Genomic DNA, 15,964 nt, shown 5'->3' on the forward strand with positions numbered 1-15,964 from the left:
TGATATCCTCAAACAGGGCATGCAGTTCATTTATATGTTGATTGGTTGGAAGAATAGCCACTGTCTGAGTGAGATGTTTGATCTCTGCCTGGATATTCTTGATATCTTCTGATTTCAATATGCGATTCACAGCTCTCTTAATATTTTTAAGTTCCTGTGATGTAGGCAGATTTGATACAGTATTTTGCAAAAATTCAAGTGCCAATTTCACATTATTTAATTCAGAAGCATCAGCCACATTTTGCATAGCATTTTGGAGCAGGGCTATATCTGCCTGAGTGGGTGTGGATTGTTGTAAAATTTCAAGTTTTGTTTGGATATCATCTATCAAGTGATGAAAATGAGATAGTTCAGATTCAGTGTTGAGGTTTTCAAGCTTTGTGATTTGTTGCTGGACACTGACAAGGGTATCTACAATTCCAGGCAATCGGGATTCTAGTACATTTGCCAAATCACTTTGTACTGCTGCTATTGTACCTTCAAGATGGGTTATGGTACTTTGAATTTTTCCAAAATCTTCATATGTTTCAAGTTGCAGCTTGATATTTGCTACACTCCGAGTTATTGCACTCAAAGCATCAGAAGATGGCAAATTGTTCATAAAATTTTCAAGTGTCTCAATTTTTTCTTTAACCTCGGCTATGGCATTGTTCAAGGGGTCCAGATTAGGTATCTGGAGTGATTGAATCTGTTCTTTTAGAGTGGAAATCACTAGATCAAAATCTTCTTGTGATTTTATGCTTTTGACAATTGTTTGGAGCTGTGTCTGGACATTATTTATTTGCTCTTCCAATTGTTGTTTCAATTGCTCGGAGTTGGTAGCCTGGGTCTTAAATTTGGCTTGAAGAGCTGCTACAGCTTCTTCCAAACTTTGAAAATTATCTAATGTTGCCAGATCAGTATATTTTTGAAGCAATAATTTGAGTTCAGAATCAATTTTAAGAAGAGGGTCCATGCATTGTGATTGTAAATTTGTAATTTCTAATTGAAGACTGGCATTGAGTGTGGTCTGTAAAGCTTGTAAATCACTTCTTAATTTCTTGACTCTGACATCAAGCATAAGAATCTCATCACTGTGATCTTCATGTCTTGTATGGCCAAATATATCATTAGGCATTTTTGTTTTAGTGGTTATTTATTATAGAGTATCTGATTCTTAATTCTATAAAAAAGGGTATAAGCTTGTCATAGGATCCAGGGACCTCAATATATAAGCAGTCACCAGCAGAAACAGTATATACAGTGCCAGAAATCATGTTTGAGTGCTTAATTCTATAAATATTTCTCCCTATTGAAATTTTGACATTACCCTCAGGGGTTGTAATAAATTGCAATTGCCCACCTACAGGTAATTGGTAATGATTTAAATTATTGTTAAATATGTACAATATTTTACCTGTTTCATCATCAACATCTGTAAGTATGCTGTTCAGATGAATAATTAACAAGCCACTCAGTTTAGACAGCATATCAGAAGAGGGTTGTGGTGTTGGTAGCTCCATAATAGCCTGTTTTTTGAACCCAAATAAGTTCATAGGCATGTTTATTTATTTCAAATCATGCTCTGTGATTGGGCATTGATTTCCATTTTTCAAATCACAATGCCCCCATGGTAGAGTATGTATGCCACATGATAAAATGCATCTCTTATCATCATGTGGGTCCAGAGCCACTTTTCTTACAATATTGCTAGTCAGCAAGTGATCCACACTCTGAATTCTGGATTCTGAAGTTCTGATTGTGCTACATGATTTGATGCAATTTTTATAATCTTCAAATTCAAGATCTTTTTCCACAGTTACTTTGCCAATGCCCTTGGCCTTTTTGGCAACAGCGCCACTACATGTTTCAAAAGTATACATCTTGGCACTTAACCCAGCAAATTCCACAATAACATCACCAAGTGTCTCATCTTTTAACTTGCCAGGCACCTTTTTGTTGTGGTGTTTAATTATTGTATGTTCACTGGTATCAAAGTATTGAAACAATTCAGGCTGTAACATATCTTGATAAACATCTTCTGTTTTAATATCAAAAATAAAACTATCTGTATCCATGTACATCAATTTTATATTATCACCATAAAAAGGTTTCAACACATCATACTACAATGTTAACATATGTAATTTGGACGATTCCAATATCGCAGCCCCTACATAAATAGGTTTATCAAACTTAATCTTTGTTTTCTTCATGTTGAAAAGTGCCATGTGCTCATCATAAATTCTTCTGTAATTGAAGTTGGGCTTTGCAACCAATTTTTTACTCAGGCTGGGGTCAGTAATTATTTTAACATCGGTATGTTTTCTGACATTTTCAATTGTTTTGCCATACACTGAATTCACCATCAATTTAAACAAGCCCTTATCAAATTGGCTCTTTGCAGATGTTCGAAGCTCTGTATTTGTATCAATGTATGGTTTCAACCATTCTGAGTGCCTGAACCTCAAAACTTTTCCAACTTTGGTCACTTGAACACCATGATGCATCAGGAACTGGAGGTTTTTGTAATATATAACATAACCCTGTTTCGGCTCCAGAGTCATCATGAGCTTCTTCTGTTTAGAGCCAGGTGAGTACTGAACCTCGGGAATTGGGGGCAGATCAGAAAATTTATTGTGCAAATCATCAGGAATTGTCAGATCAACCTCTAAGAAGAGGCCATAGTCACTGTCATCAAAGTCCTGAAGATCCTCAATGTTGAAATCTTCAACCCACTCAAGCCCTGCATATGGCAGTTTTTGCATCATGGCATGACCATAGAGGCTGTTTGCATCTACATACAGTATATAATTTGATGGCCGTGCTGGATCATAATCAGGCATATATTTGTTATTTGCTCTGGCATATCTCTGAGAACATTGCACCATCCCCCCTCTTATACATTTCTCCATAAACAGATACTTATCTTGATCGTGGATCAGATCCAAATGCATGTTAGTATTCAAAAACATTGCAGCCCATGCTAGGCCCGGGGCACTGTAAAAATACATTGGATCCAGTCTATAATTTTGCATGGAAGATTTTCTGAATGTCTGCAATATATCAGCTAAGAGGGTGACATCAAGTTTCAAATATGCCCTGTGATAATCACCAAATGTCTTGCATTTTAAATTGTTCCACATCAACTTGGCATGGTGATAATCATCATCAGTGATTCCAGATCCTCTGATTCTGCTGTAAAACTCTTCTTGTGGTGGCAGAGAACACTCATCAAATTTAGAAAAATCTGTAACATAGTCATATGGATATACACCCTTCCGCCTAATTAATTTCGGGTCCTGATTTGGAAACATAGCACGTGTGATTTTGAATTTATCATCAGATAATTGATTTGCCAGTGTAGGCAGGCTAGCCGATAAAATTCTGTGAGAATCAAGAAATCTTATGTGAATAGGAACACCATTAACTTTAATTATCTTGCTAATAGATATATATTTCTCATCATTTTCAGCTAAAATATTTAAATTCTGCTTGTCAAACCCCTCGTATCTGATAAGATGATGGAAATCATAATTGGATGCTCCATGGCAAAATATGGGGATAAATTTTGGTCTCTTGATCTTAATATTACAGCTATTACACAGGGCCATTAAGAATTTACCATCTGTATGAGAATGGTGATGTACCTTGATATTTGTATCTGAAAATTCAGAATCACATACCGGGCATTTTTCTGCATTGTTGAAATCTTCAATCTGTTTCTCTGTTAAAGGCAACATAGGCTTTGATTTCAATAAATTGTTAGATGCTATGTCACGGCACTCATTTTCTATTCTATGTGCAAATATTTTGATGGCATCTGGTCCCATGTATAAGTATGGCTCACTAGCTACACCATCCCGTATAACCATATAACAAAAACTGGAAGGTTCATGTTGCTGGTATGGTGTACTTGAAGATTCTTCGGGATCTGGATTGCAGAATGCAAAAGGTTTGAGGTTCGATTCAAAATCACAGACAATATATGCTGGGTGTTCCAACAAGGCTTCAAACTTTTTGAATTTGCAATTTTCACTTGGATTGGGCATCACCATATGAACAGGTTTATGGTTGCCACAATATTTCAGATGCTCAATTAACTTGTTTTTTGCAATTTCTGCATTCTTTTCACAAACACCATTTACCATTTTTTGACCATCAAATACAGTTAAACATCTTCTGCACAACTTGAATATTCTATTAGATTTGTCTAGTTGTGTTCTGACTATAGCTTCAAGATTATGTATCAAAGTGTAATGATATGTGCCATCCCCTTCAATTAAGAGCAGATCAATCGGAATAGCAGATTCATCATCAATTGTACTGATTCTGAGAGGTGCTATCAAGCAATTGCCAGTGGAACAAATAAATACATTAATAGATAATTGTTTGCCATTGATATGCCTGGCCCTTTTTTCAAATTTATCAATATTCTGAACAGACATTGGATATTCTAAACCCTCCATTGCATCGTCAAAAAAATGTTCATGTTGTTTGTAATAACTTATTCTCTCTGGATGCCTTGAAACTGGAAACAAAACAGCTAATATACACCACAAAAAACATTTCTGGTCGGTATTTTCAATATTAACCACGGCTCTTCTGTTTTTAATATTGTCAGGTAATGGCAAATATGTAGAACCTTTTAATGGGCTGAATTCAGAAATATTAACATATAACTTGTGTGGAGAGCCGCATAGGCTCCATCCAGACTCTTTTGCCGCAAATTCAGAGTGTTTAATATTCAGTTGATTTATCAAGCTGCTTATTATTGTGTCTAAATTTGCGTTTGAATATACCGATACAGTTTCTGTTATGTGGGGCTGTGTAAATTTTGTGCCATTTGGTTTCTTATATTGTGTAAACAATTTGAGGGAGAGCTTATTAGAGCCATTTTGTGCATTTAGAATTGCCTGCACATTAGGATTTACACTGTTCAAGAAATTCTTAATGCACATCTTGGCTCTGATACAAACCGGTAATCCCTAAGTTGGGCATTAAAACTGCTACGGATGGGTTCATAGCGTGGCTGCTTTGCTGCTCTGGCATTAACAGGTGCTTCGTGCTTTCTTTTCAGACCAGATGTAGATGGTTGTGGGGGCAATGTTCATGACTGTGCAGAGCAAGTATCTTTATGTGTATATGTGAAGTATTGCATGCTGTATTTTCTATGGCATTTGGGGCATATTTTTGTGGGAGTTCTGTATTTGTCTGGGTTACAAATCTTTTGGTGCTTAGCCCAATTGGGGCTGGATATATTCTTATTGCATTGATTACAATGTTTTTGATTCGGCATTTTTGTTGTTGTTTATTATATACAATTTCTTGGGATTCAAATCAAAACTCTATGCTGGATAAAAATATCAGTTGGGTTCAACACTGTGCTTTGTGTGTGTGTGTATGTGTATATGTGTGTATACACTTAATATTTTTGGCTTTGGTATTTATATACAATTTCTTGGGATTCAAATCAAAACTCTATGCTGGATAAAAATATCAGTTGGGTTCAACACTGTGCTTTGTGTGTGTGTGTGTATGTGTATATGTGTGTATACACTTAATATTTTTGGCTTTGGTACTTATATACAATTTCTTGGGATTCAAATCAAAACTCTATGCTGGATAAAAATATCAGTTGGGTTCAACACTGTGCTTTGTGTGTGTGTGTATGTGTATATGTGTGTGTGTATGTGTATGTGTATGTGTGTATGTGTATGTGTATGTGTGTATGTGTGTATGTGTGTTGATATTTTTGGCTTTGGTATTTATATACAATTTCTTGGGATTCAAATCAAAACTCTATGCTGGATAAAAAAAGCAGAAATAGGCCACAACTTGGCCACAAGTGGACCGGAAGTAGGCAAACCGGAAGTGGACCGGAAGTGGACCGGAAGTGGACCGGAAGTAGACCGGAAGTGGACCGGAAGTAGACCGGAAGTGGACCGGAAGTGGACCGGAAGTAGACCGGAAGTGGGCCGGAAGTGGACCGGAAGTAGACCGGAAGTGGACCGGAAGTGGACCGGAAGTAAATATGTGTGGGTGGGTGTGGGTGTGGGTGGGTGTAGGTGGGTGTGTATGGGTATGGGTATCTGAGGGGGTTCATACTTTCTAAGGGGGGTCATACTTTCTCATGGAATCCATGAGAGCTTTTTTACAAAAATCTTGGATTAGACGGGGTTCCACACTTGAGCAAAAAGCTCATATGGGCATGTTGAGCTAGTTTTAAGTGTAAGCAAATCTGCTTGAGGGGGGTTCATACTTTCGTGGGTTTATAATAGCATAAATACCACTACTCGATTCCAACCAATGGCAATACCGATACTTGTTTAATTCCAGTAAAATGACAAAAGCTAGTTACTGAGGCACAAAACTCATCACACCACATTAGTATTAATGATATCAAATACTCCAAATTATTCTCATATAACATTATATCACTTAAAATGTCCTGTGATATTTTATGTAAACTTCTTTCTACCCCCAGAGGATGCAAAAAAGAAGTTTTTGAAATGTTGTAAGAATTGCTAAAGTGCTGCAGATACACCGAAAAAATTGGTGTATTATTATAAGTGTCCCTGCCAGAGAAAATTATAGTGTGTAAAATAAAATGTATGTAGTGCGTATAGCGTACAACCTGCACAAGGAATGCAAAGTAAATACAAATGTAAACAGCATTCTTATCGTTTGGATTAACCTGGGGAGGGAGGAAAAAGACGTAAAAATATACACAAATACAGATATATATATTGAGCTATGCTATACATTTGGCTATGACCTGCTGTCCATTATTCTGTCATTTGCAATGAAAACAAGTCACTGCAGTGTCGGCATAGGGCGCAACGCTTTCGCTTCACCCCTGCCTTTGATCTTGTCATCTGCTTCTCAGGAGGGTCCATCATTTTCGGAAATGTACATGGAATTCTTGTGCGGTGAAGGGTGAACGAACTTTTGAAAAGGACAAATCTTGACAAATGAGTTATTTCTCTTGGCCGCTCTAGCCACTCAAAATCTTTGGTATCATCGCCAGCCCCGTGGCAGAGTGGTTAGTACATCGCGCTAGGCGCCAGGAGTCCCGAGTTTGAATCCCGGCCTGGGCATGGATGATTGTGAGTGTACATTCATCAATTTCATCATATCCACTCATTTCCATCTTCGCAAATTAGCCAAAAGTGGCACACGAAGCGAAGTAAAATATAGCAAATCAATCAATCAACCTTTGGTATCGGCGAAATAAATTGAACCGATACTTACCGATACCGATACCCCTGGTATCGGTATCGGCTCAGCCCTAATATATATATATGGCGAAAAATAATCGAAATATAAAAATCAATAATGATAAGTATAATAATATCAATTATAATGAAAATGATAACCATAAAATTCAAGGGTATTCTCTTTATAATAAGGAAGGTGACACGAATATAACTTTAATTCTGGCTACCCGGTATCTTATTTCCACAAAAATTGAAGATACGCTTTTTTAGGTATTCAAGGTCACATCATGTGACGTTCAAATGAAAATTTCAATATTATCATGCAAGACTATTTTCAGATAAAACTATGCTCCCTTAGCTTCAAAATAAGCTCAGATGACAGTTAAGATTTTTTTGTTGACTTTGTAAGGATAGTCCTACTCCGTCGCCGTACGGTCTAAGGCGCTGTGCTTTGGGCTCCGAGTCCGCCTGTCTTCAGTCTCGGCCTGTGTATAGGACCCGTGGCAACCCACCATCGTGAGGAAATTGGGGAGTACGAGTGAGTAGTGTAACCCGGTCTCGGAATTCTCCTATAACGGCTGAGGGTTCGACGTGCTGACCCCACGTCACCCCATTATCGGTTGAAGATCTCCACACCTCTAGGTAGGATTGTGGGATGGAAACTGGCAGTCGGGAGATAGGCCAAGGCCCTTCGAGGGCTGTCGAGCCATGGGTTATTATATATATTGTAAGGCCCTTCATGGGCTGTTACGCACAGGATTATTATAAATTTGACATTATTTTATAATGTTGGCAACCTTGCTATACAAACACCGTGCATCATTAAGGGGTAAACTTTTACACATGTAAGTTACTTCATGTTCTCTACCATCCTACCAAATTTCATGAAAATCCGAGATGGTTGGGTTGAAAATTTCAATCTTTTTGTGATGATTTGGCATGGAATGACACAGATGATACTCCTTTTTATCTGCGCCATGCACATTTTAATATTTTTTTTGAAACATGATTTTTTTCTATTATTTCTTAAAATTTTCAGATCATGTCACATTAACCGTCTCGTTATTTGAGCATATATTTGATTTCGCGAAAATGCTTCTTGACTCTTAAACGGATGTGCGATTTTCCCACCCAGAAATCAAGAGACATAAGCACGGATGATCCCCTTGAATAATTATAATATGAAGCTAGCGACTGCTATAGGTTGCGTTGCTGTGTTGCAGTTGCTGCACAGCAACAAAGATATTAACCCTTAACCAGACGCACCTCTTTCACTACCTTAAGTAGGCGCGTGGGGGTAAATTTGACCTCCAAATATAAAATATTATTTATAATCAAGTAAGATACGTATGCACCAAAAAATACTTTTATACGATTAAATTGACTATTTTCAAGAACTTAAAGTAGTTTTTGAATATCGAAAATAGGTGCAATTAATTTAAAAGAAATAATATGGACAGACATTGCATTTTCAACATTTCAAAGACTTTCTTGCAATAGTAAAATCAAATGATAATAATGAGGAAAGTGTGGAATAAGTAATGCAAAAAATATTTTTTTTGTAGGGTATACACTTCAAATACTTGTGTAAATTTAGCAATATCCATTTATTAAAGAAATATATATAAATATATATTTTTAATACGTTTTCCCTTGAAAAAATTGAAGTTCCAATACATATCAATTTTCAAAATCTCAATTGTTTTACACAACTAACAAAACGGGACCATTGTATTATTTTTTTATCATATATTATGTCAAATAAACTTGTCTTGTTTTTAAAACTTCATTTCCTTCCCTTACAGATTATCCCCGTATAATTTCTACGTACGTATTGGTATTTTCCACAGTGATTCTCACAGCAGTGTCATCTATGAAAAGTTAAAATCCTCTATAGCAGATTTAGCATTTTTTGCAGTTGCAAGTGATCCAGAAAGACGTAAAACAATGTTCATACTTCTTTTGTGAACATTCGAACATGAGCAGGGAGCTTCTTTCCATCGAGTTATTTTGTCCTTTCCCAGGAAATAAGTTTCATCTTCATCCGGGATATCATTCTCATCATTATGATTTGTCTTAGAATTAGTATAATGTACTCACTCAGTAACATGATATTCTACATCATGATCTGATTTGGAGTCAATTATTCATCTTGAAGCACTTCAGATGAACTAAGTTCGAAATGTCCTCCAACAGCCACCGTATACGCCCCCTGCTGTCTTTCATACAACGAGCTTTAGAACAATTTCTTAGAAAAATTAAACATTCACTTTAAAACACGGTCACACAACACAGATCAAGTATAAACTGTTAAAATATTTCACTCACGAAGCATAGTAAGCGAAAGTTCTAGAAAATTGAACAAGAAAAGAATTACATACGTAACTAGGCGCGTGGGGGTAAATTTGACCCCCATCAACTTTGGAACAGCTTTTCACCTTACTGCAATTACACACACAATGAAGGAAATGACCTCGACAGTTGAATCCGACTGTTTTAGGAAGGTACTAAATAAGCTAACACAGGGGGCAACCAACAAGTGTCTGGGCGTTAAGAAATACCTACCTGGGGGTCAAATTTACCACCGCGCGCCTAGTTAATAAACAGCGCTGCCATCTCGAAGCTGATGTACGAACTACCTACATCTGGCTGAGTACTGCAAACCGGGCTAACAAAAAAGGTATCCTGAACTGCAGCACCATCTCTTGGAGATACCTTGAACTACATCAATATTAATCTTTCATTTGTGATTTCACCGAAGATTTACGTAACAACCACGAGCGTTAACAAAAAGGCAGTGTGATTTCGTTTCTCCCTAGAACATGATTGATTGATTTGGTGTTTTAAGTCCACTTTATGCACAGTAAGGCTAATCGGGACTGGACCTACAGTTAAAAGTAGGATCCGAACCACTGTCTCTCCACCAGGTATCGAACCCGGAACCCCTTGATTACAAGGCGACGTCGGTACCACTGCGCCATCGAGAAGGCCCCTCTCCTGAACAGAATATGTCAAAAAGCAACTTGAAAGTAAAAACACAAAAGAAAAGGAATGCATGATCACAATATATTAGAGAAATGGTTTAAGACAGACGAAAATCGATTTTAAAGTGACAGAATAAATGAAAGAAAAAGAAAGAGATTTCCAAAAAACAATATAAAAAAAGAAAGGAAAGAAAAATATATATATATAACATTATTTGCAAAAGATAGTAAAAAAGAAAAAAAATACTATCAAAAATAAAATGATGGTTTTAAAGAAACCAAAAATAATGGTACATCAAGCAAAAAATGTGGAGGGTGTTGTAAAAATGTATACTTCAAGCATCCAAGTTTCCAAAATTTGGGTGTGTCAGGTAGAAATTTTGTGGCGTATTATGGGGTGCTGGAGTTTGGAGGTGTGTGGATCGATCTCTGATATTGTCTATTGGGATGGAGCACTATAAACACTTTTCATAATCAAGTAGGTTTATTTTAAGAGCAGACTTCTGAGTAATAGTGTGACTCCGTGGCGTGTTCTGAAAAATTGATTGGGTTTACCGCAACAATTCTTATTTATTATATAATTTTTTTATACACCCTCTGTCTAAATTAATTAGATCTAAAAAAAAAATAAAACATCAATGCACCATGCAAATGAAACAAAACCAGAAGTCCGATAACTTCAAAATTTCAAGAAATTTCTATATTTTTCATATAATCTCCCTTTTCGTCTGAATGGACTTAGATTTCCGTGCATGAAGAGAAATTTTCCTTCGTGTAACAACACTGCGTCTGCAGAGCGTGGCACAGAAAACAGGAAGGAACAATCAGTTTTCTCCTGCCAACGCTGTTTGCAGGTTCCTCGACCGTATTAGAAAAAAATATTCCTAGATCGAATTTAAATTAATCCGAAAGAAAAGTTCCTGGACCGAATTGAAATACTTTACAGATAAATAGTTTCTTTACGGTCCAGAACCCATTTACGCCTGCTGATTTTCTCTCATGGACCGGAATTGAATTTATTGAAAACTCCTGGACCTTTAACAAAACTGACATTAACCAGTATTTAAGTTCTTTAAATAAATTACAACTCTGGTTTACAAGCTTTTTTCATAGTTTGCATTGTATATATCCTCCTCCGTGGCCATGCAGTCTAAGGCGCTGTGCTTTGGGCTCCGACTGCGGGACGGCATGGGTTCGAGTCCATCTGGGTTCAGTCTCTGGGTTCTCGGCCTGTGTATAGGATCGGTGGCAACGCACCATCGTGAGGAAATTGGGGAGCTACGAGTTAGTAGCGTAACCCAGTCTCGGAAATCTCGTATAACGGCTGGGGATTCGACGTCCTGACCTCACGTCACCCTATTACCGGTTGAAGATCTCTACACCTCTAGTAGGATTGTGGGAGGGAGACTGGCAGATAGAGATACGCCAAGGTCCTTACGGGCTGTAGAGCCACGGGTTATGTTATCACACACACACACACACACATATATATGTATAAAATGTATATAAATGTATGTACACAAAATGTATAAAAAATCTTTGATAAAAGTTGGTTTAACTCGGTAAACGCTGTAACATGGAGATACGCCAATGGTGTGACTTGTTAGTACTGGCAATGTAAGCAAGAGATGAACATTTTCTTTTGCTCTGATCAACAACGGCAGGGGCGGCGCCAGGGTGGCGCTAGGGGGTGCTTACGCGCCCCTTAATTTTCTTCCACACCCTCTTCAGCACCCCCTACGTTCAACTGAAAACACTAACATTAATATGTAATATTATGTCATGTTGTCATATTGAGCGACGAATGATAGGTACTGAAGTAAGATGCAACGTCCGCGCGCCGGAGCACTGCAAACTACACCACGGAGCGGTGCAAAAGTGTACCCATATATGCTAGCTTGTAGCCAGCCGAAGACATGGACTCAAAGTATCTCAGGGCTTGCGGGGTTTAGTATGGAAAGGTCAAAGGTCAACTTGTAAACGTTTATTTATATTTATACACGCATGTAAATAACCAGTTTAGCACATACGCTCTTAAATCCTCCTCAGTGAGGTACCTGGGCAGTATTAGTATGTTTATCTAATTTAGGGGGGAACCAACTAGTACAGGTAACCAATAGGAACCTGGGTAGCCGTCACGTGCCACGCCGTCTGGGGACAACATGCGAAAGCGTCAATAGCGAGGGACGGGCCAAGGGCCCGCGGTTTCACAAAGGTGTTGGTGTGAAAGGACGCCGCAAAGTCAATCCAGCTACGACAAGGGAACGGTTCGGTCCCTTGGCATGTCCAGTCAGTAGCAAGAGACGGCAAGGTACAAAGGGTAGGTCTGGAAGCACCCAGGAGACTTGGGCTTGGGCCGCCACGACCCAAGGGTAGCACATCAAGCTCTTATGGGGCAGACCAGGTAGGTAGGGAATCTGTTTTTTTTTTTTATTCTCCTCCTTCCTTCTCAAGGAAGCTATTGGATCCTGGTAGGGGAAACTTCCAGACTAGATCTGGGAACCAGGTCTTTCGCAGTCGGCATCTGGCAGTCGACTGAGCTCCGGGCCTCGCTGCTTTGTTTATATACTGTTTGGTGGCAGCACTGAGGCGGGTGGAGAAGATCGGAACTAAGCCGGCTGCAGCGTTGCAAACTCCCTTCAAATCACGAGATGCAACTCGTGCGTTATAAAATATCAAGTTTAGCATTGTAAAAACCACTAGCATGTGGCGATATAAACTTAACACTTGTGTGCTAAACTGAACACGTTACATTAAAGAAATTACAAGATAAAGAGATTCAACAATGCAAGTTACAAATTAAACAACAATTACTGCACAAAAGATAACTGAATGAGTAAACCACGCAGGGTATTTAGCATGCTTTCTTTAACCAAAACGTGTGTGCCATAACAATATATGCTTAACAACAATGCACTCAAAATTAGATAAATCAAAAGCGTAAGCCTCGCAGGGCATTTCGCAAGCATTAATAATTATATATTTAAGAATATGGCTATCACGCAGGATAGCTACATGTGATGACCACGCAGGGTCGTTACATATGCCCCTCTGTCGGGCAAAAATTTTGAGGAAAATTAAAAAGTTTAAATTTTCAGAAAAATTTTTGGTAAACCAGAGTCTATATCTCTTTTACTCTTCAATCACTAAGTCTTTTCTTCATTTACTATTTGTCTTCTCCGTTCGGGGGAACACCTGAAGAGACGAAGGTTGTCAAAATTCACTCGGTCGACTGGGTTCTTGGTCGTCGGGTTCAACAGCAGGGCAGTGTTGCTTCGAACATCCGAGGCGACATAGGGGCCAATGTATACCTCAAACAATTTGGCGATAGTCCTATTCTTTCGGGAACTTAACTTGTGATTCCTGACAAGAACCAAGTCACCTTATTCTAATTGAAGAGCGTTTTTTTTCTTTCATTCTTCTGTTTCAACAATTGTTGAGCCTTTCTAGATGGTTTAGATAAGGCTTCGTCGTAGAGATGGTGAAGTAGTCCAGAACTTCATTAGACAGGGATACACGGAATAGCAACCCAAGAGGAAAAACACTTTGAAAGATCTGAGACAGGGTGCATGGCAAGTTAATCAGCGAACTCATAACCAATAAATTCATAATGAGACACAATATTAGCTGGACGAAGTTCCAAATCTTCCAATCTTCATTCTCCAGTAAAGCCATCAGGAAAAACGGTAAAGAATGTGACTCGTAAAGAACTGTCTCGGCACACTGCTTATATCCAACATCCTTCAATGGTACGAGTTTCTCAAGAATAATTTTCAAATTGCGTCTCAGCACATTTAGGAACTCCTGCTTATGGGAATCAGTCAAAATATCTAATACCTCTACCTTCCTTGAGAGGTCAGCGGATTTATACATCTCAGCCTTCTCTACCTGGGCTACCTGGGATGTACCACACAGCGTCAATATCCAGAGGATTCCCTTCCTCATGTTCAGGAGTCTTAACGAAAAACAACTCTGCTGAGTGCATGACTTCAAGAAGATTCGCAACATATTTCTTCAACATAAAAACTGCAGTACTAAAAGATATTCCGCCGAATTCTAGCTCTACTCGCCTACTTCCAAAAACTCGCTTTCTGTGGGTACCAGAGAAATCAACTAATCTTATTTCTGGAACCTTTTGTACCTGATCCTTTAGTTTAGTCCAGACCTTATGACTTAGATATGAACATTCGCTTCCGGTATCAATTATACAGTTTATCGGTATTTACATTAATTTTGCAGACACTGCTGGTGATTTGTAACTAGTCTTAGATGCTCGTGCAGATTTCAGATCACTTTGCAAATTTATTTCCTCTGTTTCGGACAATTGAAAATTTACTTTTAGTTCCTGGATACATCTTAGTGGTCGCTCCTCCGAGGCCCCTTGCCTAAATGGGAACGAAGCACCTAGACAAGGCTCTAGTTTGTTTGACTAGACTGTGACCTTTGGTTATGCAGGAAGTCCCGGGTTGTCTCTAGGGCTTCCTCCTGCTCAGAGGTCAAGTCTTCTCTGGTTGGTGACTGCCTTCTAGTCTGTTCTGCATCCCGAGGTGAGTATCGTCTAGCGGAACTCCCTTCCTGATAATTCCTCATATCAGGGAAGCTTCGACCTCTTTCTGGATAAGGTCGATTAAAGTTCCTCTGACCATCCTGTTGGCTGCGGTCCGCTCCTCTCCAGTTTTGTCTTCTATAAAACTTTGGATTCCTCGCAGCATTCCTTTCTCTACCGCTGGTTCTGGTCTCGATGTTGCGGACTTTGAAGCTCTTATTATTGATTCCAGGCTCTTTACTCTTGGGGTCTTCCTTATTTTTCCAGGCATCGGGATCGTCATAGATGTCGAAGTCCTTGAGAAAACTGGTCAATTCATCCACTGATCTCGGAGCATGCGCAAGGCAGAGGTTCCGGATACGATACGGCAGCTGTCCTATTATTAGATTCAGCACTTCACTTTCGCTGAAATTGTCACTCAAGTTTCGATAGGCAGCGTAGATGCTCCAAGCGAAGCTCTCCATATTCTCGTGGACTGGGCGAAAATATCGTCGATTTCTCACAGCAGTTAACTGTCTCTGTTTGGCTTTCTCAGAGGCAAACTCCTCCTTAAATCTTAGGCAAAAGTCGGCATAGTTGACAAAACTATCTATGTTTCCCGCCAGCCAATGTTCAGCCTTGCCTGCAAATACTCTAGGAAGTAACTCAAGTCTATATTGCTCAGGTATCTGCATAAGCTCGAAACTGACATTGAGCTCTCTAAGGTACTTCTCTGCCGATTGGACCTCGATATCGCCTTTAAATTTTGGTATGTGGGCGATATCAGCCATCCTAGGCATCTTGAAATCGGCTCTACGTCGAGGAGGAGATCCATCAGAACTGTCTCCCTCTCTAGGTCGCTTACCTCTATCTGTTCGAACTGTTCTTTCGACGCAGTAGGGACTTTGCACTACTCTAGGAGGTTCAAAGGTGACCGCTTCCGGGTTTAAGCTTCCACCCCTTTCAATAGAATCCGGGAGTACATCTGAAGTGGCTTCGGTTTGCAACTGCAGTCTTTGAAACTTATCCTGCAGCTCACCTACTCTTCTAATTATAGTTCCAGTATGTTCATGGATCTCTTTTCGAAGGGACACTTCCAGTCTCTTGGTCTCTTCACGGAGAGAGTTCACTTTTTCTCCAGCAGTTGTTACAACTTCTTCCCGGAGATTCCGCGTCAATGCGTCGGCAGCCTCCTTCTGCTCTCGTACAGTTTTTTCCATCTGTTCGGTCCTTTCTCCAAGGGTTTTTACCACTGA

The sequence above is a fragment of the Lepisma saccharinum genome, chromosome 19 (assembly GCF_977018435.1).
Source record: "Lepisma saccharinum chromosome 19, izLepSacc3.1, whole genome shotgun sequence".
NCBI lineage: Eukaryota > Metazoa > Arthropoda > Insecta > Zygentoma > Lepismatidae > Lepisma > Lepisma saccharinum.